The 26,944-nt window shown below is 41.4% G+C and overlaps 11 non-coding genes across 11 annotated transcripts; all 11 read right to left on the reverse strand.

The window, feature by feature from the left end:
• Window positions 1–5,053: 5,053 nt before the first annotated feature.
• Window positions 5,054–5,135, reverse strand: Trnas-aga (transfer RNA serine (anticodon AGA)). Its single transcript has one exon. It is a non-coding gene; the product is annotated as a tRNA-Ser (tRNA).
• A 444-nt stretch (window positions 5,136–5,579) lies between these two features.
• Trnas-aga (transfer RNA serine (anticodon AGA)) lies at window positions 5,580–5,661 on the reverse strand. Its single transcript has one exon. It is a non-coding gene; the product is annotated as a tRNA-Ser (tRNA).
• A 445-nt stretch (window positions 5,662–6,106) lies between these two features.
• Trnas-aga (transfer RNA serine (anticodon AGA)) lies at window positions 6,107–6,188 on the reverse strand. Its single transcript has one exon. It is a non-coding gene; the product is annotated as a tRNA-Ser (tRNA).
• Window positions 6,189–21,532: 15,344 nt separating this feature from the next.
• On the reverse strand, window positions 21,533–21,614 carry Trnas-aga (transfer RNA serine (anticodon AGA)). The gene has a single exon. It is a non-coding gene; the product is annotated as a tRNA-Ser (tRNA).
• A 662-nt stretch (window positions 21,615–22,276) lies between these two features.
• On the reverse strand, window positions 22,277–22,358 carry Trnas-aga (transfer RNA serine (anticodon AGA)). The gene has a single exon. It is a non-coding gene; the product is annotated as a tRNA-Ser (tRNA).
• An 865-nt stretch (window positions 22,359–23,223) lies between these two features.
• Trnas-aga (transfer RNA serine (anticodon AGA)) lies at window positions 23,224–23,305 on the reverse strand. The gene has a single exon. It is a non-coding gene; the product is annotated as a tRNA-Ser (tRNA).
• A 444-nt stretch (window positions 23,306–23,749) lies between these two features.
• Trnas-aga (transfer RNA serine (anticodon AGA)) lies at window positions 23,750–23,831 on the reverse strand. Its single transcript has one exon. It is a non-coding gene; the product is annotated as a tRNA-Ser (tRNA).
• A 1,108-nt stretch (window positions 23,832–24,939) lies between these two features.
• Trnas-aga (transfer RNA serine (anticodon AGA)) lies at window positions 24,940–25,021 on the reverse strand. The gene has a single exon. It is a non-coding gene; the product is annotated as a tRNA-Ser (tRNA).
• Window positions 25,022–25,466: 445 nt separating this feature from the next.
• Trnas-aga (transfer RNA serine (anticodon AGA)) lies at window positions 25,467–25,548 on the reverse strand. The gene has a single exon. It is a non-coding gene; the product is annotated as a tRNA-Ser (tRNA).
• Window positions 25,549–25,993: 445 nt separating this feature from the next.
• Window positions 25,994–26,075, reverse strand: Trnas-aga (transfer RNA serine (anticodon AGA)). Its single transcript has one exon. It is a non-coding gene; the product is annotated as a tRNA-Ser (tRNA).
• Window positions 26,076–26,520: 445 nt separating this feature from the next.
• Trnas-aga (transfer RNA serine (anticodon AGA)) lies at window positions 26,521–26,602 on the reverse strand. Its single transcript has one exon. It is a non-coding gene; the product is annotated as a tRNA-Ser (tRNA).
• Between the last annotated feature and the right edge of the window lie 342 nt (window positions 26,603–26,944).

The following is a 26,944-nucleotide window of genomic DNA, read 5'->3' on the forward strand; positions in this document are numbered from 1 at the left end:
GTATATTTTGTATATATTGGAATTTTCCCTTGTGATACTTTCACTGGCCACTGACAAAGATTAGCAGTATTAGAATAAGAAACTAAATTAAATCCAGTATGACGTGATGATGTGTAAGCATACAGAAAACTGAGAGAGCCCAACTTACTTCAGTTTCTATACCGTACTTGACTTGCGCTTACCTCCTTTTGCATCCTGCGTATCATTCAACCTGTCGGATCGACTTGTCCCGGGTGGTTAATAATCTTAAACATCACGACTGTAAAACTTACTTACTTACTTACTTACTTACTTACTTACTTACTTACTTACTTACTTTTGAAATTTCACGTGCGCTTTCCGACTGATGCGTATTTCGCACACGGGCCCGGCAAGGCCATTTAATGTGTTTCCGAAAGAGGCGAAAGTGGTCTGTGCAAGCCAAGAGGGGGCTTTAGGGGTTGCTTATATAGAATTTGGGAATTTTGAGATTTCAAATAGATGCCGATGGGGTAGAGGAGGAGAACTAAGGGAGCTGGGTATGGTGGATGTATGTGTGTTTATGTAATTTTGATTTGGTAGATTATAGTGTTTTTAGATGCGTCTTATTAGTTCCGTTTTGATTAAGAATACGCCTAAGGCCTTGAAGTTTTTTAGTTTATTTTGTGGGTTTAGTATTGCTTCTAGAGTGAGAGCCTTGTTTAGATTGAGGGTGGTTTGTAATGCGGTTCGATGTGTTAGGTAGTGTGTGCAGTGGATGAGTGCGTGTTCTGGGGTTTCTAGTTGTTTTCAGTGTGGGCAGTTACCTGTAGTATGTTTTTTAATTTTGTTTCGTTGGTTATTTAGGTTGGTGTGTCCTGTTTGGATTTTAGTGATTACTCTGTCGATTTTTTTTTATGAATGGAGAATTTTTGGTTTGGTTAGTTGTTTGCTGAGTACTTTTTTGATTTGGCTATTTGAGTTTAGATATAGGTTATGCCATTTTTTGGTGATTTTTTCCTTATTTACGCTTTTAATTTCTGATTTTGAGATGGGTAAGTTTAAGCTTATTTCGGGGATTTTGAGGGATAGTTTGGCTGCCTTATCGGTGTTTTCATTACCGTATATTCCTACGTGGGCGGGTATCCACAAGAAGGTTATTTGTTTGCCTGCGTTAGTTAGGTCGTTGGAGCTTTTAAGTATTAGATTTATTAATTTAGGTCGGTTTTGGGTATTTTCGTTTTGGAGGGCTTGCAGTCCACTTATATATATATAAAAGTTGCTAGATATATTGAGAACTTTAATTTATGGCGTCTTTTAACCATCACGACAATAATACTGAGTGGTCCAAGTCAGGTTCAGGAGAAGTGTGTTTTCACAGAACGAGCTGCTCGGAGATGCAGCACGTATTCTCGTGGTATGGCAGATTACAACTGTCTCAGATAATCCTGTTTTCCTAAACACACTCATAGATAATAGAAGCATTAAGCAGGGTTGAGGGAGTGGTTTATCCTGAAATGCAAAGTGTCTCACCTTACCTTCTCCAAGTGTTACCCTGTGAGTATGATCCTTGAAAAAAAACCACGACGGATTAGGTAAAAGCCGCCGGGGGAAAGATGCTATGATACCCCGTGTCTCCATAAAAGGCAAACCTATCAAATTCGAAAAATCTGCAATATTTCTTGGAGTTATCCTTGATCAACACCTCACTTGGCGCAAGCATATAGAATATGTGGAAAACAGATGTCAAAAAGACCTGAACGCATTACGGGCAATTTCAGGCACATCTTGGGGCACATCGAGGGACACTCAGCTGGACCTCTACAAAGCTCTTATCAGATCAAAAATTGACTATGGTTGTGAGGCTTTTCACTCAGCATCAAATACTGTCTTGAGGCGCCTAGACAGAATACAATACAAAGCCCTAATGCTGGCCACAGGTGCAGCGACAGGCACCTCACTAGAAGCACTACAAGTAGAAACGGGAGAACTCCCATTGAAACTAAGAAGAGAGCAGGCAATATTATCGTTCTGGGGACGAACATCAAACCCTTTGGTTAAAAAGATATGGCAAGACAAAAACGCTCGAGATGAAGCCCTAGCTCGAAAAAATCCCTCACTAAAGCCATCTGGGATATTAGTACGTGAACTCATTCGAAGTCACAATTGCGATGACATTCAGCCTCCAGAAAGTCACTACAAAGGGTTACACCCTCCCTGGACTTTACAAACTCCCAAAGTTGACACTCCTAACATCAGAAGTCACTAAAAGAGAAAACCCAACCCTACTACGATCAGTAGCTATCACTAAAATTCAAACTACCTGGGACAGCTGGGCCCATATATATACTGATGGATCCAAGAATCCTATCAACAACAGTGCTGGTTACGGGATCCATATCCATATATAGTTCGCTTGCCTGATGGTCAGTCAGTGTTCACGGCTGAATTGGAGGCAATTCATCATGCACTCAAACTCATACCGGAACTCCCGGAAGCAAAGGCAGTCGTCCTATCAGACTCGCTAAGTGCACTTCAGGCCATCAGTGGGAGAAACTCTAACTCCAGGCCAAACACAGTCAACAATATTTTATACGAATATACAAAACTATCGGACCAAGGGCAACAGGTGGAGCTGTGTTGGATCCCCTCTCACATAGATATTCATGGAAATGAAAAAGCAGACTCACTGGCGAAGCTAGCTCTAGACAAAGCGGATATACAGCCTATTCCCTTTAGTAAACTAGAGATAAAAAGCAAAATCAAAGCCTCCATAGCAAAAAGATGGCAAGCCAAATGGGACGCAAGTAAGATCGGCAGATGGCTATACAAAATTCAACCCAAGGTCCAACAAAAGCCAAACTCATACTCAAATGAAAGGAAAATTGAAACTGCTATCTCACGCCTCAGACTTGGTCACAAAAAGCACTATGACAAGGTTTGTTCATCTTGCAATCAGGCTGAAACCATTGACCACCTGTTACTAGAATGTCAAGACCATGCCCCAGCCCGGGCTAGGTTAAAACAAGAATTGCAGTTAGATCCGCTATCTGTCATAGATCTCCTAAAGCCAAGAGATGCAATAGCGAAGGCCAAACTAACTCTATTTCTCAGAGATGGACAGCTGCTCGAACGTATATAAACAGAGCAGCCAAGAATAAAAATGAAATTATATCAATATAAAAAAATTGAAATTATGTGAACACCGAAATCACAATACAGATATGTAGATATGTGTACCCTTCTCACACACAGGAGTCCCAAAGAGGGACAGGTCAGCCGAAATTGCCTAGGCAGAAGGCGACCTCTTAAACACCTAATGCAACAACAACATAGGTAAAAGCAAGGGATTTTCCGACCAGACACATACCATGAAAAAAGGGCTTCACTTTAAAGAGTATACTTCACTCCAACACATTTGGTGAAATGTTCTTGAGAAGATACAGTGAAAGTGACAGACCAGTTTTCTTTGCGTCATCGTGCGACATTATTAAGTGAGAATGTAGAGGAAAAAGGGCTTAATTTTGAACTCATGGTTTTCTTTAAATGCGATAAAGTGTGACATTATAAAGTGGTACACAGGTAGATATAACACTAATCTATAGATGTAAACACATTTGAAGATAGATCAGTGTGTTTAAAGTTGATTTTGACAGCCCAGGCCAAGTCGGACCCAACACTTCTGACATAGATTTTCTTAAGAAAATACAGTAAAAATGCTTCACTTTGAGCCCCTTGTTTTCTTTAAATACGATGTACCGTTACATTATAAAGTGGTATATAGGTAGATATAACACTAATCCAAAGATGTAAACACATCTGAAGATACATCTGGTGTGTTTAAAGTTGATTTTGACTGCACGGGCCAAGTCGGACCCGACACAAGCAAAACACTTCTGATAGAGACTATGTTGAGAATGTAAAGGGAAAAGGTCTTCACTTTGAGCCCCTTGTTTTCTTTAAATACGATGTACCGTGACATTATAAAGTGGTATATAGGTAGATATAACACTAATCTATAGATGTAAACACATTTGAAGATACATCTGTGTGTTTAAAGTAGATTTTGACAGCCCGGGCCAAGTCGGACCCAACACAAGCAAAACACTTCTGATAGAGACTATGTTGAGAATGTAGAGGGAAAAGGGCTTCACTTTGAGCACCTTGTTTTCTTTAATTACAGCGATCTGAGACACTATAAAGTGGTATATAGGTGGATATGATACTAATCTATAGATGAGAATCCATTTCATGATACATCTGTGAGATTTAAGGTGATTTTGACAGCCCGGGCCAAGTCGGACAGAACACTTCTGACATAGATTTTCTTAAGAAAATACAGTAAAAATGCCTCACTTTAACGGCGCAGATTTCTTTAAATGCGATACACCTGGACATTATAAAGTGGTGTATAGGTAGATAGAACACTAATCTATAGATGTAAACACATTTGAAGATACATCTGTGTGTTTAACGTTGATTTTGACCGCCCGGGCCAAGTCGGACCCAACACAAGCCAAACACTTCTGATGGAGAGAATCAAGACACTGACTTTTCGGTATGACCTCTCGGTATGTAGCTATAATTATCAGTTTATAAGATACATTTTGATTCAAACTCAATTAAATGAGCAAAACTATCCGTTTCTGGACATTTGAGATCTGCCTAGATATGCACGTTTCGTTTTATTATTGTGCAATCCATTTTTAGCATTACCCGCTGGCCCGGCCCGGCCCGACTTTTCTTGGCCCGACTTTTAGGCAATCCCGTGGTAAAATCTATTCATATATACAAAATTGTGTATTTTTGAAAACACCATATATACAAAACTGTATATTTTTTGGATATACCATATATACGAATTGTATATTTTCTATATATTGTAATTTTCCCTTATGCAGGCACTGGAGGGGTTACCCGTGTAAAACGAGGTTGCTGGCATGGCATTCTGGAGGTAGGTGATACGTGCCACACTGTGTATAGCTTGGGTATCTTTCTAGCACCTAAAATGGACAAGGTCTCATATTCCCCACGTACGTGGACCATGATGTCGCAAGTCTGCATGTGGTTAGCGGAAAACAGTTGTAAAATATTGCGTCGTCGGCAGGATTCGAACCTGCGCGGGAAGATCCCAATAGATTTCTAGTCTATCGCCTTAACCACTCGGCCACGACGACTGCTGCTTTGAGTGGGAAACATGCGCCTTGACTAGGCCAACTCAATTCTCCACATGCAAGTAACTTTCAAAAAACACACTGAGTGGATTGTCTTGATCTCAGACTTTGTGGAAACCAAGGGGAACATGTGGTCAAGAGTGTGACTGTACTCGCCCTCCATATTCTTTTGCAATATCTCCTATCCATGCACACCTAATGTTGTAGATTTGTGGTAAATGTTGGGTGTGCTTCCGGCTGAAGACAGCCACAGGCACTGAAGGGGTTACCCGTGTAAAACGAGGTTGCTAGCATGGCATTCTGGAGGTAGGTGATACGTGCCACACTGTGTATAGCTTGGGTATCTTTCTAGCACCTAAAATGGACATGGTCTCATATTCCCCACGTACGTGGACCATGATGTCGCAAGTCTGCATGTGGTTAGCGGAAAACAGTTGTAAACGATTGCGTCGTCGGCAGGATTCGAACCTGCGCGGGAAGATCCCAATAGATTTCTAGTCTATCGCCTTAACCACTCGGCCACAACGACTGCTGTTTTGAGTGGGAAACATGCACCTTGACTAGGCCAACTCAATTCTCCACATGCATTCTCCACTTTCAAAAAAAAACACTGAGTGGATTGTCTTGATCTCAAACTTTGAGGAAACCAAGGGGAACATGTGGTCAAGAGTGTGACTGTACTCGCCCTCCATATTCTTTTGCAAAATCTCCTATCCATGCACACCTAACGTTGTAGATTTGTGGTAAATGTTGGGTGTGCCCCCGGAAAGACAGCCACAAGCACTGAAGGGGTTACCCGTGTAAAACGAGGTTGCTGGCATGGCATTCTGGAGGTAGGTGATACGTGCCACACTGTGTATAGCTTGGATATCTTTCTAGCACCTAAAATGGACAAGGTCTCATATTCCCCACGTACGTGGACCATGATGTCGCAAGTCTGCATGTGGTTAGCGGAAAACAGTTGTAAAAGATTGCGTCGTCGGCAGGATTCGAACCTGCGCGGGAAGATCCCAATAGATTTCTTGTCTATCGCCTTAACCACTCGGCCACGACGACTGCTGCTTTCAGTGGGAAACAGGCGCCTTGACTAGGCCAACTCAATTCTCCACATGCAAGTAACTTTCAAAAAACACACTGAGTAGTATAGGTAATGGGGGTTCTGGACCACTTCCACTGGAGCCGGATTTAAATACCTATACCACCACTACAGGGGGAATATTTTATGCCAAAATGATTATGCGATTCAACGATAGTCATGAGATTAAAATAAATTGACCACCACCTGGAGTCTATGATATAAATTTTAATAGGTAATGGGGGTTCTGGACCACTTCCACTGGAGCAGGATTCATATACTTATACTGCTACTACAGGTAGCATTTTTTATGTGTAAATGACTATGCGATTCAACGATAGTCATGAGATTCAGCTAAATTGACCACCACCTGGAGTCTATGATATAAATTTTTATAGGTAATGATGGTTCTGGACCACTTCCACTCGAGCCAGATTCATATACCTATAGTGCTACTACAGATGGAATTTTTTATGCCAAAATGATTATGCGATTCAATGATAGTCATGAGATGTATTAAACGAAACATCAATATTAATTAATAATGAATAAAATTTACTATAGCCCACGAGGATATTGGAAAGGTGTAGGAGCAATAAAAAAATTAGCCACCGCGGCAAAGGTATCTAAAGATGTGGCCAAGGATTGGTTAAAGAAACAAGCGTTGTGGCAAATATATTTACCGGCACCGCGTTATATACCGAGGAAGAAGTTTGATATTTCTACGACGAATGAAGTTCATCAGGCTGACCTCTTGTTTCTTCCCCACGATAAGGTAAAACGCAAAACGCATAAATACGCTTTAACAGTAGTGGATGTGGCTAGTCAATACAAAGAGGCTGAGCCATTAACCTCGAAAGATTCAACAGAAGTAGCTAATGCACTGAGCCGCATATATAAACGCGGACCGCTAAAATGGCCTAAGCTATTTCAAGTAGATCCCGGTCGCGAGTTTATGGGATCGATAACTAAACTTTTAACAAAGCACAATGTCAAAATCGTCCGTGGTGAAAGAAAGGCCCACCGTAGTCAAGCCATCGTCGAAAGATTTAACCGGACTCTAGCGGAACGTTTGTTTGGCTATCAGTATGGGATCGAAATGAAATCCGAGAGATTGAGATCAACCGAATGGGTGACACGATTATCAGCCGTTGTATCAGCGCTAAATAATGAAGTGACGAGATTAATAGGGAAGAAACCATCCGATGCGATTAAAATGAAATCCTTGACTTCCGAATCTTCAGCACCGAGGAGAGGCAAAGAACAAAAACTTCCGGATAGAGTAAGGGTAAGATATCTATACCAGGCAGGTGAACTCGAAAGAGGCCTACGTCGCGCAACCGATCCCATATGGTCCCTTAAGACGTATAACATTAGTCGATTGGTTATGAAAGAAGGAGAGCCTATTCTTTATTATCTTCAAGATGGACCGGGTAGGGCATTTGTACGAGAAGAGTTGTTCATAGTTCCCGACGGTACGGTATTACCACCATAACCATAAGCATAGGTAGTTACACCATCATTATCAATCCATCTCTTTGTATCTAAGGGGGATAATGATGTCTTGTTCATTCTTAATCCATATATCCTATGATCGTAACTTCTTAAAGAGTTCATCTCGTGTTTGAACGTTCTACCGTTGAATAATGATTCTTTATACTGTTCGTGTTTGATATGCTTTTTTACAACATACTTCTTAACGCCCTTGGCTTTTCTTATCTCTCCATTATCAGACTTTTTTATAGAATACATCTTAGGTCTTAATCCCACATACTCCGCTATAGGGGTCCCAGCACATTCATCCTTCATCTTACCTAACACCTTTTTATTTACTACACTGTGCAGTGGATTATCTTTTGGGTAATCGCTCGTGTCGTACATATCTATTTTTTCTGCCATATCTTTATACACATCCTCGGTTTGTATTTCCATCCACAAAGAATCTGTGTCGGTATATAACACCTCGCATCTATCGCCGTATTGCTTCTTAAGTTCGTTGTAATAAAAGTCATACATTAAGTGTTTTGACAAGTCGAGAATACTCATACCGACGTACACCGGTCTGTTGAATTTTATATTACTCTTCTGCATATGCAACGCGGCTAAGTCGTTATCGAATATCTTGCTTCTGTTAAAAGCCGGACTGGCTATAAGTTTCCTGAGTCTTTCTTCCTCATTAGATCTGACTAATTTAACATCAACATGCTTCCTTAGATTCTCCATAGTTTTACCGAATACCGAGTTATTCATGAGCTTATACAGATTCTTTTCGAAATCGCTGGTGGCTATCTTTCTTAAATCTGTGTTCAACCTTATATAGGGCTCCATCCAAGGGCTTTGATCAAACTTTAGAACTCTGTGTATTTTCTTAAGTTTCATACCTAACGATAGATATAACTGGAGATTTCTGTAGTGAACTATATATTTTGTCTTATCCATCAAATTTGGTACGAGTTTTTCTACGTTAGCTAACCTACTATTACCCATCAAGGACCGTTGATATTCTGACATCCAATCTTTATTTACCATTAATCTTTCGGGAGCTAGCGGATAACTGTTATGATCTTTATGTAAGGAACTTGGATATTCTAGGTCAACTTCTAGTATGTACCCTTTATTCTCATCATTATTATTATTGATATCATTCACATTGACCCATTCAAAACCACCCGTGGGTAAAGGTTGACTCATAGCCCATCCGTACAAATTGTTAGCGTCGAGATATAATTTATGTGTGTCGGGTTTACTCGGATCGTATCCTTCCACTAATTTATTATTAGCCTTGGAATACCTTTTCGCTGCCATCGATATACCCCCTCTTAATCCTTTCACAATAAACAAGTGCATATCGTAATCTGTGAGTAGTTTTAGTTCTACGCCGGTCTTCTTCAACAATGCATCCCATGATAGTCCGGGACTGGAATAGTACCATGCCGGGTCCAAGCCGTATTGTTTTAAACACGTCTTTCTAAATATCTCGAATATATCGGCGAGTAACAGTACATCGGTTTTTAAGTACAGATCGTGATAATCACCTAAATTCTTACAACCTAATTTATCCCAGACCGTCAGAGCGTGTTCATAATCGGCATCTGTTATTCTAGATTCCGTTAAGTTACTATAGAATGATTCGAGGGGTGGTAATTCAGTTTCTTCGAATCTAGACCAATCATCCATATATTCGTAAGGATATACACCTTTTCTCAGCAACAAATGACGAGTTATCTTATCTGTATATTGATTTGTTATAGCGAAGTCATCGGGATTGTTCGCTTTAGCTAAATTGTCCAGGGAAGATAACAGAAACTGTACGGAGTCTATGAATCTAAGCCCATTACTTTGTTATATTCTAGATTTCCCATCCTTGTCCCTATAATGTATAGGTTTAGTCAACGAGAACGATATGTATTTTTCCATATAGTTAGGAATGCACGTTAAGCCGCCGTCAGTCTTTGAGATAGCTTGCATAATGAGATGTGAATCGTATCCTCTAAGGTTGTGAAACACAACGGGGATGGGTATTGTTTGAGCATTCATTTTTAGTTTCAAGTTACACTCGTTATGCGTGGCTCCCCGATAATTACCCGTGACGTGACAATGATCTCTTACGGAATCCCCATCCAGGGGTTTATTACAAACGTGACAACTCGTTGACTTCTTGTGGGCCCTCCAATCATCTATCGTCATACGCATGGGTTTCTTACACGATAATTTTTCCCTGATTATTCTCTCTTCATTTTGTAGATATTCTAGGAACTTTCCCGCTGCATCGGGACCTCTGTAAATCACGGGAGTGTTTGTTTTCCCATCATACCTTACAACTATATATCCAAACCCACAAGGAATATGTTCTTGAGTTTTGTACGTATTATTATCTTGGCTGGTATTTTCTATGGGTTTGATAAGCGCTTCGAAGTCGGCGTAAATTACGTACGGTACTGGCATTTGATTACAATAGTGTTCAAATTTTAATATATTTTTTCCCTCTTTAGGCATATCGATCCTGATAGCATTCTGTCCAACACCTCTACAGTCTTCTTTATGCGCTTCTAATAGATCTTGTCTGCTGTACCCATGCAGGCATCTTTCGCAGAAATATTTCTTTTCCTTATGTTTTGTTTGATCGTATAGCACCCTGTTTAAACTCTTTATCCATGTATAATGATATTTACCATCTTTTTCGATCAGAAATGAATTGATTCTGGGAATATGTTCCGGAGCGGAGCTTATCCTGTGTACAACAATTCCTTTAGAATGTCCGAAAACATTTATAGCTAAATTATTTTGCTTTTCCACCTTATCAATTTGCGATATTGGTGTAGGTTCGTCTATACCATCGAAGTTGAGTCCATCGTTTTGGGGATAGCTAGAAGGTCTATCCGGATGCTTGTCTACGGGGAACAATGCAGATCTTATCATCATTCTTAAACAATCATCGGATTTCTTTTTTACGTTAATTATGGCTTTTTTCTTCTTATAATACGGGGGTAAATCTATATAAGATCCACCTTTGAAGGGCATATAATTTGCTATATCTAAATATAAACTATCGATTTTATCCACACCCCAACCCGAACCTCTATTAGTCCAGCGTTCTAAAGTTTCCTGTATCCTCTGAATTGATGTATCTAATGATGCGTCTATAGTATCGGATTCGGTTATAACTTCTTGATTGCTTCGGAAATATGGTTTGGTATATTCGACACTATCGTCTGCGTTACTTTTACTCAATGACATTTTAATCGTCAGCTGGTATTTTATACTTTGTAAATCATCTAATTCCTCGTTAATTTTACTCGATATGATGGGCTTAATATCGTTAACATCCATGTTGGAATTAATATCCATCTTCCAACCTCTTAGATATTTACCAACGCCGGCAGATGTGGGTACAAATATTAATTCTTGTTGTTGTTGATTATTATCATCCTCGTCTTGTTCTTGTTGATTATTATCTAGTAAAGCGATCAATTTAGCTCTTCTCATTCGAGAATAACCTCTCAGCCCACTGTTTCTCGCTCGAACTTTGAGTTCTCTAACAGTCTGTGGTCTGTTGTATTCCAAACCGAGTAAGGTAATCAATTCAGCTTTTCTCAAACAAGAATATCCACGTAGACCACGTTGCTTTGCCATAGCCTTCAACTCTCTGACAAAAACCATAGTGGTTGAATGGTATATGCAAAATGAAACAAATGTCTAATTGGTTGTTTTCATATATCTAAATACGTATTCTCCCCAACCTATTCCTCTCATTGATGTAATCTCTCTTCCTAGCATAAATAATCCTGATTCCTGACCCTATCAGCACCGTGTTTCTTACATAAACAATAACGACCTTTGACCCCTATCCCGCATTCAGAACACGTATAGTTTATGTGTCCACGCTTGATGTAATAATTGTGTATACCGCAGTAAATTTCAACACAGCGGCGGTTACATAGAGTCGTCTTCCCCATGAGTGTAAACTTGCAGTTATTCATGGTATATACATCTATCATATCATTTGTCTAAATGCAAATCACATCTACACTATTGTATAGCTGAAAATCAATAGAGCAGATAACCCCATAATAACAAATGCGACCTCTCGGTCTTTCTGAGCCTCTGAGGGTGTATAAAACTGACTCATTGTTGGTCTAGGTATTGGGTCGAGTTTTTTCCCATAAACGAGGAAGTATTCGTGCATGGCGGATTCGACATCCTTAAACGTTTGAATTGAATGTCCTTCTTTAATCAGTTTTTCATGAATAAAGTCTAATCTCTTCATTCTCTGCTGCGTATATTGTAACTGGGCTGCTTGGTATTGTTCTAAAGCTTTATTATGTCGTTTACGCTCCTCTTCAACTTCTTTAGCGTTTGATTCCCTCATACTGGAAAATAAATAATTACTCCCCGAAAAAGCTAGAGCATTAACAACAGCTCCACCGACCATCATCGCAATTGATGCCATATGAATATAAATATTCAAATGTTTAATTACTTCATTATGTCTTCCGGGATAAGTCCTTGTTTGATGAGCATATCCTACGTTGCCATAGCTAATCCAATATCCAGAACCATCATACCTATATCAAATCCATTAAAATCTAGCTTGGGAGGTGTGGCTTTAGCCATACGAGCATAGCCAATGGCCAAGCCGGTGATCATCGCTGAATGATACGTCGCGTTTACCAACATTTTACCGTCTGTAACTGGAGTAGTCATGCTTCTTATAGCATTATATGAGGACTTACCTCTAATTGAACTTGTTGTTGCATAGGGGGTGACGTTTTCTCTTCTCCGGTCTTATAAAAGAACCATACAGCCGCTATACCAGCAACTCCTACTAGTGCCCATGTTTTAATCGGATTTGAATTATTTATTAATTTTGCTTTGCGCGCCAGCCCTCCCTTTTTTCCTGCAGCTATTTTTTGGGGGTTCTTAGTAACTCTGGGTTGTTTTTTTGTTTGTGGTGCATCCTCATTCACATGTGGTTCCGTTTCCGCAATCTGTTGTGTCTGTTGTGGTGTCACCTGTTGTGTTTCCGCAATCTGTTGAGTCTCCATTTATATTATTTAGTGGGCACTTATGTTTAAATTGACAATACCTAGCCGTTATTAAAGCTGTGGTGAATGGAGCTAAGAACATTCCGAATCTATGATAAAACTCACAGCTCACTGAGCTTATAGCGTGTTCGATGAATGGGTCTTTCTCTAGAGATTCGCATAAATACATGCGATGTTCTGCCGGGATGGGGAGAAACGTACTAGCTACGACTGTGTATAGTTGTAATATAGACGACCCTATCGTTTTAGTCATGGTAGCTCCCAGTCTAGACTCGTAACGCGCGTACAGTTTTTTAATCTCCTCGTCGGTCATGTTATCAATTTTTTCGATGGTATAATTTTCTCCCAAATATTGGGAACATTTTCCACCGGCTACCAAAGCCGCGAGTCTTTCTCTAAGTTTATCTGCATGTTGATGTGTATGTTGATCAGGCTCAGATTCTTTGAGCATTTGTTCGATGAGTTTGTCGCATTCCATAATGTAATACCTAAGGAGATATTTAAGTCTAACATAATATAATATGACATATCCAATACACCCCGTAATAATGAACTGTTGCGAAAGAATGATGATTTCGAACCACATTTTATGTAATATTAACCGCTAATGTTCAATTTGCTACATTTTGCTACATTTTGCTATATTTTTGCTACATTTTTGCTACATTTTGCTAAGCAATTGCATAAGCAGCTGGTTGATCGGTTTTTAATACGAGTTTACAGTGCTTCGTTGCTGCTAACACTTTTCTGACTTTGTCACGTTCACCCTTGGTATAAATGACATCATTTTCGCGTAAACATTCCTCGAATGAATCTCGATCTTTGCAATGAAACAGCGCTACCCATTTGGTCTGCTCTCTGAGATCTTTCAGGACAGAGTTGTATTTTTGAGTAAGTACCCAAACGCTATGTTGAGTATGACGTCCGGAGAATGCTAAATACGAAAGCATATCTTTCTTTTTTGTTAGTTCTTTACTCGCGCTGCAGTTGTCTATTACGAAAAGGGTTGATTCTCCTTTGTATTTTTCGTGACATACTCGGAGACAGTCTTGTAAACGATCGCCCGGATCGACTCTGTGTACCCCGTCATCATTCATTACCCAATCTCTCGATAAGTATGTTTTATTAACGCTTATAGTCGTGCACAGAATAATAATATGATCGAAAACGTCCCGATAATGACTTTCTAAAATATCTAGAATAAAAGCTGTTTTTCCACAGCCCATTTGCCCGCATATGATAGCGCAGTGAGGATCTTTAGGTAAAAGATTATCAATAGATTGCTTGCACGAATCTCCCATTCTGTATATTAAGTTGCGCATCCATAATCACGTATAAATATATGTTTAATTTACCAGCTGATTCCCCGAGCTTCGTTATCTGTATGGTGACACCCTCGCTAGCATTTTCTATTCTCCTCCCACTGCCGTGTGATTGGTCATCGTCCGTTGTTCGCATGTCGAGCCATAAAGCGTACTTCGAGGTGAGGTATTCACCCATCGATACACTCCCGAGAGACAGATCTTTCACAACTGCGTTAACTTCCGGAGAACGTTTTATAGAAGGAAGTTTTTTAATCTCATCCCACTGGTGATACGCTAGCATTCCTTGGCTGTATAGTTGATTAGGAACGCCCTCGATAGTCAATTCTACTTTTGTAATCTTGGGATTGTAGAACTTCTCGGTATTTCTTTTAAACGCATCGGAGGGGTCCTCGAACAACATTAAAATACCCTTCAACGACCTCGTGGGGACGTTTAGATTGATATTCCACATCGTATCTTTTTTGTCCCTCGTGATCTTTCGATGTCGCAGCACGCGATCGTACAAAATGGCTAAACTTCCCGAATACTGGTTACGAATTTGTCTTGCTAATTCGGGATCCGTTATCATATCGTACTCCAGCGAGATATTGTCAATGGAATAGCTAGCATCTTCAGCGGATCTGATTACTCTACCGTAGTCGTTAAAAGTGAGTTCGTGTTCTAACCTATCGCCTAGGGATGCTTGATAAAAAGGCATGTGGGAATCTAGTAATTCAAAGTCTAGGGGAATATAGAATCGGTTACCTAATGCGTCGGCAACGGCCTGATCTTTTACGACAGTACCATCACCACTAGAAGCATCTACGCGCAGTCTCAATGTGTTCTTATTACAAATACCTTGGTACTGTAAGTTTTCCCGCTCTTTATCCGTTCTCCAGAGATCCATGTAACAATAGTATACATCGCTATCGTCGATACTCAAAACCTCATTACCGCTAATTTTAATAGCGATTTTCTTAACGATAGCACGACCTAAGTTCTGAACCGGCTCCCTGTTAACGTCGGTACAATTCAAAACAATCGTAAATGCTAGTCGGACAGTTCCCGGAACTAACACATCGTGTGCACCGAGATTAGGAAAGCGAACCAGAAGCGTTTGATTCTGATCGATGGTACTAGGGTTATTAGTTATAGTTACAGACTGACGAATTGCTTTGACCCCTAATGGATCTCGAAGTCTACGTTGTGGGTTTAACTTGCGTCCGTATTGTGAAGACATTGTTATATTGAAAACATGTACCCTATGTTTAATATAAAAATGACTAATTTTGAACATAATGACTTTGATCTAAGTACCTTTGGTGACTTTGATAACCCAATCGAAGATACTGACTTTGGTGGCACAAATCTTAACGATGAACTTTTACAATCAACTGTCAATGATTATTACGATGCCTTAAAAGAAGATAAAAATTATGTTAACCCAATAGGCCGTGACTATTCAAAGTTTACGATAGATAGTAAAGGAATATTGCGACTGAGTGGCGCTCCGGATATTGATCTTATGCATTCTCGTACTCGTAAGCCCCTAGCCTTGTCTACGATAGCAGCTAAAAAAGGCATCGGCTTTGTTCGTGATGAGGGGGTTCAAATTATTAAAAGTGACAGAATTTCTCTTACTAAGATATTCTTACCGTATAATATACATTTGATAAGGTTGATGTATACTATCAAAACATTTAAGCAAGACCAATTAAAGACTATTATATATTCGTGATATACACTATGAGTTTATATCCAGCGCTCGATGAAAAGATGGAAACTGTTGATGGATTTCGATTACATCAAATAAGCGACATAAAACATCGAATAGAAAAGGATAGGGAGTTGAGACTTGGATTGTATAAAAAGTATCGCAGAGCCGTGAATGCTCTGGACGGAGTTGACACCGCTCTTGTAGTGGCTGGCATGGGACTCGGTGTAGCCGGTGTCAGTTTACTATCAACTATAATCGCCGCGCCTATCGTGCTCGGCATGGAAATAGGTGCCGGAGTCTCGGGACTGACAGGAATAGCGATAAAATTCATTTCTCGTAGGTTGCAAAAGAAAGCATTAAAACACGATAGTATTCGGATACTCGCCGAAGCAAAGTTGAACAGCATTGAGGATCATATTTCGACAGCAATGGCCGATTGTAAGATATCCGAGGATGAGTTTCGTTTAGTGCTGTCGGAACTCTCAAAATACAATGAAATGAAGCAGGAGATTCGATCAAAATCTCGTAAGACCAGTGGTATTAGCGAAGACGATAAAAAAAAAGTTCATAGAACAGGGGAGGCAACAAGCGCGTCAATTATTCCGTGCCAAAACCAAAGAACTGGAAATCGACAAACATAAAGCTCGAGAGAAAACAAAACACGAACAGGCTGGCGATGAATTCAGTAGACGCCGCGTTGCTGAAAGATTGCGTAACCTAGAAGAGGAAAGATTGGCCCGCCTCGAAGCAGCTTCCAGTAATAGAAAGGCACTTCGTTCACAAATCAGTCGTATTCGAGAAACTATCGATCAAGTCCTCAACGATGACACTACACTGGCCGATAAAATTAAAACATTGTTCAGAGAACAGGGAATAACAATTGCCAGTATTTTAACCGCGTTGGGATTTATTATATCGACTTTGACTCTCTCGTTAACAGGTGGTACAGGTGGAGGCGGATCACCGCCTAACGATAAAAACGGTACAAAAGAGTGGATAAAAAAGCATTTAAAAGCATTAGGTTCAGCACTGGGAAAGCTAGCTGAGAAAGCCGCGGCCGCACTTCCCGGTATAATTGGGAGTGTTGTTTCCTGGCTATTGAATTTATTAGCTAAGACCACCACTTGGCTTAGTCAAAACTTGTGGGGGTTGATCGTAGCAATTGCAGGGTTGTTGTACGTATTCGCTAAAGACTATTTAACCAAATCATGAGTAAGCCAACCGAGACTCCACCCACTACCAGCGCTGTTTTTTCATCGATATGTTGTTGATTTGTAACCGCAATATGCGGTGACACTTGTGCATCAGTAGATGGTTGAGCGATAGTTGGTGTTTGTGGCTTGACTATTCCCTTTTCGCCCGTGATCGTTTGCGTTATTAATTCGACGTTCATATCTGAATTTATACCTGGTTTTTGTTGATCGGTAGCGATAACAATTTTATTATTATAGCCTATCACTTGACCGATCTTAAGTTCCATATTACTCGGAGACATGTATAGTCCCGGTGCATAAACGTAGTCCACTTTGGATTGAGCGTACTGTAATGCATCTTGAAAACGCTTTATAGACGATGGTATGTCAACTGGTGAATTAATGGCGTCCTCCACGTTTGCGACAAACTGTTTTTGCGCATCGAACGCCGTCCCAGTACCGATAATGGACGTTCGTGTTTGCGATTGTGCACCGAGAATTGCCCATACATAAGTTCTTATTGATTCATTAACTCTTTCAAATCCTGGGTTAGTAAAATTATTTTCCGTTTTATCATTAAGAAATTCATTCCAAGCGTCTGTTGTATCGTTTGGATGCACAAACTTTGTTATAATATAAGGAATGCCACTCTCAAAGTTCATACGATCTGCTCTAAACTGTTTATCCGAGAGAGCAAATCTTGAAGGGATCACACCCTCTTTAATTAAATAATCGCTTTTATCTTTAATAGTTCTTTGTCCAGAGTACGGAATACCTAGACCATGGCTAGGTCCTTTAATGCGCCAATCTTTACTCGTAGAAACATTAAATTCATTACAAATACGTTCGAAGGCCCTCTTATCATAAATATTATTGGCGTGATTCCATGCTGGATCCAGCAGTAATGGAGCATTAATTTCTTTAAGTATACGTCTAATCTGATAGTACACGTGAAATAATATAACAGACTTATATAGTTTAAATCCTGGGGCATTAACAGATACGCCACATCCCGTTGTGGCACACCATATGGCAAAGTTTAACTGATTCTGCCAAAATTGCATCGGATTGTGAAACCAATCGTTCACCATTTTATCATTAGTTGCCGTGAAACTGTATTTTTCAAAGATATCGTGGAATTTAACGAAAAATTCAGCACCAGAGGCAGTTACTATAATCGATTGATTAGTAATGTATCTCGATTTCATATTTAAGTTATGATATAGTATCATTGTATATTTAATATGTATGTTACACTCCCGGGAATAACAAATGGCCAGTCTATTGAACTGCTTCAAACTATCGATAACTCGGATGGACAACTCGAAGTAGCTCTATGCGATGTAACGTATTACCCACGGTGGACCAATATAAATGCTACGAGAGGAAATAATGAGATGTTTATATTAGATGAAAACGACTACAATGTTGTTGACAAATACATTATTATACCTGATGGGTATTACAGTGTATGCTCACTCAATGATGAATTTTTTAAGCCTAATGGAGCTAGTCTCGCACAAAATGAAGCGAATGGGAAAATAAAATTAAGCGCTGGAAAAAAGGGTGTAAAGCTTTACAGTAACTTAGCATACACACTTGGATGGAGAGGACAAGTAGCAGTAATCAATACATCAGATCAGGGACTCTATTTACCCGATTTAGCTCCCTATAAAGAGTTGTACATCCATCTTGATCAAATAAGCATGACGGATAATATTCAAATCCAAAGTCCTTCAACTCTGCTGAGATCTATTCCAGTGAAAAATGAAAAATACAATAGTGGCAGAACGGAATCTTTCTCAACATTACAATATAAAAAATTAAAGCGGGGTATTATTTCAGACCTCAAAATTTCTGTATTAGATGTAAAACACCAACCTGTACATATAGGATACTTAAGTGTAACACTCCATATTATAAATAATGGTTGATGCATCAGGCCCTGGAACGATAAGACAATGTAATACAATTGCGCTTTCCGATCTCGGAGACACAGAAGGATTCGGTAAACCCGGTACCAATGGTAAGTTATACGCTTTACACTTACACGATAATGTATACAAGCGGAAAGAAGTTACATTCACGGGTAATCTAGAAGATTTAAGCGATGCCGACGTTAGTAGACTCCTTAAAACCACTCCGTACAATATTATTTACAACAGTGAGAATAAATGGACTATGGTCGAAGCAAACATCAAGTGGCTGCTGAATATCGCCATTACCCCACCTTATCCGATGATGGGTAAGGGACATAATTTAACTAAGATAATAAATAGTGGCATCGTACTCGCGGCCTATATCCCGTCAAAACGAAAAAGTGTTTTAGTCACTCCCCTGCCAGAAAAACCAGGTCATATGTTATATAGTCGTCCGGCAATCCAAAATGTTAGTTTAAATTTGGTTACAGAATTCGATGATATTAAAGTTAACTTGAGTGCAATACCTAATATTTCTACGCTTATTATTGAAGTCTTGTTCGGAGATGCACCGGTAGATGACTTCGAAATATTACCAGGTCTATCGATTAAATGGCTCAAGAAACACGAGCGTCAACGTTGCAGTATTATTCATGTCGGTGCATCACCCGTTACAACCCTCGAGGGGGTTCAAATTATTAAAAGTGACAGAATTTCTCTTACTAAGATATTCTTACCGTATAATATACATTTGATAAGGTTGATGTATACTATCAAAACATTTAAGCAAGACCAATTAAAGACTATTATATATTCGTGATATACACTATGAGTTTATATCCAGCGCTCGATGAAAAGATGGAAACTGTTGATGGATTTCGATTACATCAAATAAGCGACATAAAACATCGAATAGAAAAGGATAGGGAGTTGAGACTTGGATTGTATAAAAAGTATCGCAGAGACGTGAATGCTCTGGACGGAGTTGACACCGCTCTTGTAGTGGCTGGCATGGGACTCGGTGTAGCCGGTGTCAGTTTACTATCAACTATAATCGCCGCGCCTATCGTGCTCGGCATGGAAATAGGTGCCGGAGTCTCGGGACTGACAGGAATAGCGATAAAATTCATTTCTCGTAGGTTGCAAAAGAAAGCATTAAAACACGATAGTATTCGGATACTCGCCGAAGCAAAGTTGAACAGCATTGAGGATCATATTTCGACAGCAATGGCCGATTGTAAGATATCCGAGGATGAGTTTCGTTTAGTGCTGTCGGAACTCTCAAAATACAATGAAATGAAGCAGGAGATTCGATCAAAATCTCGTAAGACCAGTGGTATTAGCGAAGACGATAAAAAAAAGTTCATAGAACAGGGGAGGCAACAAGCGCGTCAATTATTCCGTGCCAAAACCAAAGAACTGGTTGGAGATTAAAAATAAATTGCTTACTATCGTGTGATTACATTTAGACAAATGCTTACATAAATATATAATAATGGAAAAAACTATTAAATGGAGAGAATTACCACAAGGTTTTTATTATATCAGTGATGTCAAACCAACCAAATACGGTAATCAATTGTTTCTTATCAATTTACAAAAAGAGTGTAGTTATATAGTCTGGTCTCCTAGTAAAATGAACGAAGAACTTAATAAAAATGTTGAATATCGCTTTATCGATAAAAATAATGAAGAATATTTTTATTACCAGTTAGACTCATCTAAAGCAATGATTGGCCCCAGGTATTGGTGAGCTAGAGTCAATTTAGCTGAATCTCATGACTATCGTTGAATCGCATAGTCATTTACACATAAAAAATGCTACCTGTAGTCGCAGTATAGGTATATAAATCCGGTTCCAGTGGAAGTGAGCCAAAACCCCCATTACCTATTAAAATTTATATCATAGACTCCAGGTGGTGGTCAATTTAGTTTAATCTCATGACTATCGTTGAATCGCATAATCATTTTGGCATAAAATATTCCCCCTGTAGTGGTGGTATAGGTATATAAATCCGGCTCCAGTGGAACTGGTCCAGAACCCCCATTGTCTATACTACTCACTGAGTGGATTGTCTTGATCTCACACTTTGAGGAAACCAAGGGGAACATGTGGTCAAGAGTGTGACTGTACTCGCCCTCAATATTCTTTTGCAAAATCTCCTATCCATGCACACCTAACATTGTAGATTTGTGGTAAATGTTGGGTGTGCCCCCGGAAAGACAGCCACAAGCACTGAAGGGGTTACCCGTGTAAAACGAGGTTGCTGGCATGGCATTCTGGAGGTAGGTGATACGTGCCACACTGTGTATAGCTTGGGTATCTTTCTAGCACCTAAAATGGACATGGTCTCATATTCCCCACGTACGTGGACCATGATGTCGCAAGTCTGCATGTGGTTAGCGGAAAACAGTTGCAAAAGATTGCGTCGTCGGCAGGATTCCAACCACAGGCACTGAAGGGGTTACCCGTATAAAACGAGGTTGCTGGCATGGCATTCTCGACGTAGGTGATACGTGCCACACTGTGTATAGCTTGGATACCTTTCTAGCACCTAAAATGGACAAGGTCTCATATTCCCCACGTACGTGGACCATGATGTCGCAAGTCTGCATGTGGTTAGCGGAAAACAGTTGTAAAAGATTGCGTCGTCGGCAGGATTCGAACCTGCGCGGGAAGATCCCAATAGATTTCTAGTCTATCGCCTTAACCACTCGGCCACGACGACTGCTGCTTTGAGAGGGAAACAGGCGCCTTGACTAGGCCAACTCAATTCTCCACATGCAAGTAACTTTCAAAAAACACACTGAGTGGATTGTCTTGATCTCACACTTTGAGGAAACCAAGGGGAACATGTGGTCAAGAGTGTGACTGTACTCGCCCTCCATATTCTTTTGCAAAATCTCCTATCCATGCACACCTAACGTTGTAGATTTGTGGTAAATGTTGGGTGTGCCCCCGGAAAGACAGCCACAAGCACTGAAGGGGTTACCCGTGTAAAACGAGGTTGCTGGCATGGCATTCTGGAGGTAGGTGATACGTGCCACACTGTGTATAGCTTGGATATCTTTCTAGCACCTAAAATGGACATGGTCTCATATTCCCCACGTACGTGGACCATGATGTCGCAAGTCTGCATGTGGTTAGCGGAAAACAGTTGTAAAAGATTGCGTCGTCGGCAGGATTCCAACCACAGGCACTGAAGGGGTTACCCGTGTAAAACGAGGTTGCTGGCATGGCATTCTGGAGGTAGGTGATACGTGCCACACTGTGTATAGCTTGGGTATCTTTCTAGCACCTAAAATGGACAAGGTCTCATATTCCCCACGTACGTTGACCATGATGTCGCAAGTCTGCATGTGGTTAGCGGAAAACAGTTGTAAAAGATTGCGTCGTCGGCAGGATTCGAACCTGCGCGGGAAGATCCCAATAGATTTCTAGTCTATCGCCTTAACCACTCGGCCACGACGACTGCTGCTTTGAGTGGGAAACATGCACCTTGACTAGGCCAACTCAATTCTCCACATGCTTTCTCCACTTTCAAAAAAACACACTGAGTGGATTGTCTTGATCTCACACTTTGAGGAAACCAAGGGGAACATGTGGTCAAGAGTGTGACTGTACTCGCCCTCCATATTCTTTTGCAAAATCTCCTATCCATGCACACCTAACGTTGTAGATTTGTGGTAAATGTTGGGTGTGCCCCCGGAAAGACAGCCACAAGCACTGAAGGGGTTACCCGTGTAAAACGAGGTTGCTGGCATGGCATTCTGGAGGTAGGTGATACGTGCCACACTGTGTATAGCTTGGGTATCTTTCTAGCACCTAAAATGGACAAGGTCTCATATTCCCCACGTACGTGGACCATGATGTCGCAAGTCTGCATGTGGTTAGCGGAAAACAGTTGTAAAAGATTGCGTCGTCGGCAGGATTCCAACCACAGGCACTGAAGGGGTTTCCCGTGTAAAACACACTGAGTGGATTGTCTTGATCTCACACTTTGAGGAAACCAAGGGGAACATGTGGTCAAGAGTGTGACTGTACTCGCCCTCCATATTCTTTTGCAAAATTTCCTATCCATGCACACCTAACGTTGTAGATTTGTGGTACATTTTGGGTGTGCCCCCGGAAAGACAGCCACAAGCACTGAAGGGGTTACCCGTGTAAAACGAGGTTGCTGGCATGGCATTCTGGAGGTAGGTGATACGTGCCACACTGTGTATAGCTTGGGTATCTTTCTAGCACCTAAAATGGACAAAGTCTCATATTCCCCACGTACGTGGACCATGATGTCGCAAGTCTGCATGTGGTTAGCGGAAAACAGTTGTAAAAGATTGCGTCGTCGGCAGGATTCGAACCTGCGCGGGAAGATCCCAATAGATTTCTAGTCTATCGCCTTAACCACTCGGCCACGACGACTGCTGCTTTGAGTGGGAAACATGCACCTTGACTAGGCCAACTCAATTCTCCACATGCTTTCTCCACTTTCAAAAAAACACACTGAGTGGATTGTCTTGATCTCACACTTTGAGGAAACCAAGGGAACATGTGGTCAAGAGTGTGACTGTACTCGCCCTCCATATTCTTTTGCAAAATCTCCTATCCATGCACACCTAACGTTGTAGATTTGTGGTAAATGTTGGGTGTGCCCCCGGAAAGACAGCCACAAGCACTGAAGGGGTTACCCGTGTAAAACGAGGTTGCTGGCATGGCATTCTGGAGGTAGGTGATACGTGCCACACTGTGTATAGCTTGGGTATCTTTCTAGCACCTAAAATGGACAAGGTCTCATATTCCCCACGTACGTTGACCATGATGTCGCAAGTCTGCATGTGGTTAGCGGAAAACAGTTGTTAAAGATTGCGTCGTCGGCAGGATTCGAACCTGCGCGGGAAGATCCCAATAGATTTCTAGTCTATCGCCTTAACCACTCGGCCACGACGACTGCTGCTTTGAGAGGGAAACAGGCGCCTTGACTAGGCCAACTCAATTCTCCACATGCAAGTAACTTTCAAAAAACACACTGGGTGGATTGTCTTGATCTCACACTTTGAGGAAACCAAGGGTAACATGTGGTCAAGTGTGTGACTGTACTCGCCCTCCATATTCTTTTACAAAATTTCCTATCCATGCACACCTAACGTTGTAGATTTGTGGTACATTTTGGGTGTGCCCCCGGAAAGACAGCCACAAGCACTGAAGGGGTTACCCGTGTAAAACGAGGTTGCTGGCATGGCATTCTGGAGGTAGGTGATACGTGCCACACTGTGTATAGCTTGGGTATCTTTCTAGCACCTAAAATGGACAAGGTCTCATATTCCCCACGTACGTGGACCATGATGTCGCAAGGCTGCATGTGGTTAGAGGAAAACAATTGTAAAAGATTGCGTCGTCGGCAGGATTCCAACAACAGGCACTGAAGGGGTTACCCGTGTAAAACGAGGTTGCTGGCATGGCATTCTGGAGGTAGGTGATACGTGGCACACTGTGTATAGCTTGGGTATCTTTCTAGCACCTAAAATGGACAAGGTCTCATATTCCCCACGTACGTGGACCATGATGTCGCAAGTCTGCATGTCTATCGCCTTAACCACTCGGCCACGACGACTGCTGCTTTGAGTGGGAAACATGCACCTTGACTAGGCCAACTCAATTCTCCACATGCTTTCTCCACTTTCAAAAAAACACACTGAGTGGATTGTCTTGATCTCACACTTTGAGGAAACCAAGGGGAACATGTGGTCAAGAGTGTGACTGTACTCGCCCTCCATATTCTTTTGCAAAATCTCCTATCCATGCACACCTAACGTTGTAGATTTGTGGTAAATGTTGGGTGTGCCCCCGGAAAGACAGCCACAAGCACTGAAGGGGTTGCCCGTGTAAAACGAGGTTGCTGGCATGGAATTCTGGAGGTAGGTGATACGTGCCACACTGTGTATAGCTTGGGTATCTTTCTAGCACCTAAAATGGACAAGGTCTCATATTCCCCACGTACGTGGACCATGATGTCGCAAGTCTGCATGTGGTTAGCGGAAAACAGTTGTAAAAGATTGCGTCGTCGGCAGGATTCGAACCTGCGCGGGAAGATCCCAATAGATTTCTAGTCTATCGCCTTAACCACTCGGCCACGACGACTGCTGCTTTGAGTGGGAAACATGCACCTTGACTAGGCCAACTCAATTCTCCACATGCTTTCTCCACTTTCAAAAAAACACACTGAGTGGATTGTCTTGATCTCACACTTTGAGGAAACCAAGGGGAACATGTGGTCAAGAGTGTGACTGTACTCGCCCTCCATATTCTTTTTCAAAATCTCCTATCCATGCACACCTAACGTTGTAGATTTGTGGTAAATGTTGGGTGTGCCCCCGGAAAGACAGCCACAAGCACTGAAGGGGTTACCCGTGTAAAACGAGGTTGCTGGCATGAAATTCTGGAGGTAGGTGATACGTGCCACACTGTGTATAGCTTGGGTATCTTTCTAGCACCTAAAATGGACAAGGTCTCATATTCCCCACGTACGTGGACCATGATGTCGCAAGTCTGCATGTGGTTAGCGGAAAACAGTTGTTAAAGATTGCGTCGTCGGCAGGATTTGAACCTGCGCGGGAAGATCCCAATAGATTTCTAGTCTATCGCCTTAACCACTCGGCCACGACGACTGCTGCTTTGAGTGGGAAACATGCACCTTGACTAGGCCAACTCAATTCTCCACATGCTTTCTCCACTTTCAAAAAAACACACTGAGTGGATTGTCTTGATCTCACACTTTGAGGAAACCAAGGGGAACATGTGGTCAAGAGTGTGACTGTATTTGCCCTCCATATTCTTTTGCAAAATCTCCTATCCATGCACACCTAACGTTGTAGATTTGTGGTAAATGTTGGGTGTGCCCCCGGAAAGACAGCCACAAGCACTGAAGGGGTTACCCGTGTAAAACGAGGTTGCTGGCATGGCATTCTGGAGGTAGGTGATACGTGCCACACTGTGTATAGCTTGGGTATCTTTCTAGCACCTAAAATGGACATGGTCTCATATTCCCCACGTACGTGGACCATGATGTCGCAAGTCTGCATGTGGTTAGCGGAAAACAGTTGTAAAAGATTGCGTCGTCGGCAGGATTCGAACCTGCGCGGGAAGATCCCAATAGATTTCTAGTCTATCGCCTTAACCACTCGGCCACGACGACTGCTGCTTTGAGTGGGAAACATGCACCTTGACTAGGCCAACTCAATTCTCCACATGCTTTCTCCACTTTCAAAAAAACACACTGAGTGGATTGTCTTGATCTCACACTTTGAGGAAACCAAGGGGAACATGTGGTCAAGAGTGTGACTGTACTCGCCCTCCATATTCTTTTGCAAAATCTCCTATCCATGCACACCTAACGTTGTAGATTTGTGGTAAATGTTGGGTGTGCCCCCGGAAAGACAGCCACAAGCACTGAAGGGGTTACCCGTGTAAAACGAGGTTGCTGGCATGGCATTCTGGAGGTAGGTGATACGTGCCACACTGTGTATAGCTTGGGTATCTTTCTAGCACCTAAAATGGACAAGGTCTCATATTCCCCACGTACGTGGACCATGATGTCGCAAGTCTGCATGTGGTTAGCGGAAAACAGTTGTAAAAGATTGCGTCGTCGGCAGGATTCGAACCTGCGCGGGAAGATCCCAATAGATTTCTAGTCTATCGCCTTAACCACTCGGCCACGACGACTGCTGCTTTGAGAGGGAAACAGGCGCCTTGACTAGGCCAACTCAATTCTCCACATGCAAATAACTTTCAAAAAACACACTGAGTGGATTGTCTTGATCTCACACTTTGAGGAAACCAAGGGGAACATGTGGTCAAGAGTGTGACTGTACTCGCCCTCCATATTCTTTTGCAAAATCTCCTATCCATGCACACCTAACGTTGTAGATTTGTGGTAAATGTTGGGTGTGCCCCCGGAAAGACAGCCACAAGCACTGAAGGGGTTACCCGTGTAAACATGCAAGTAACTTTCAAAAAACACACTGAGTGGATTGTCTTGATCTCACACTTTGAGGAACCCAAGGG

The sequence above is a fragment of the Haliotis cracherodii genome, unplaced genomic scaffold, assembly GCF_022045235.1.
Source record: "Haliotis cracherodii isolate W230 unplaced genomic scaffold, xgHalCrac1.p SCAF_21, whole genome shotgun sequence".
Classification (NCBI taxonomy): domain Eukaryota; kingdom Metazoa; phylum Mollusca; class Gastropoda; order Lepetellida; family Haliotidae; genus Haliotis; species Haliotis cracherodii.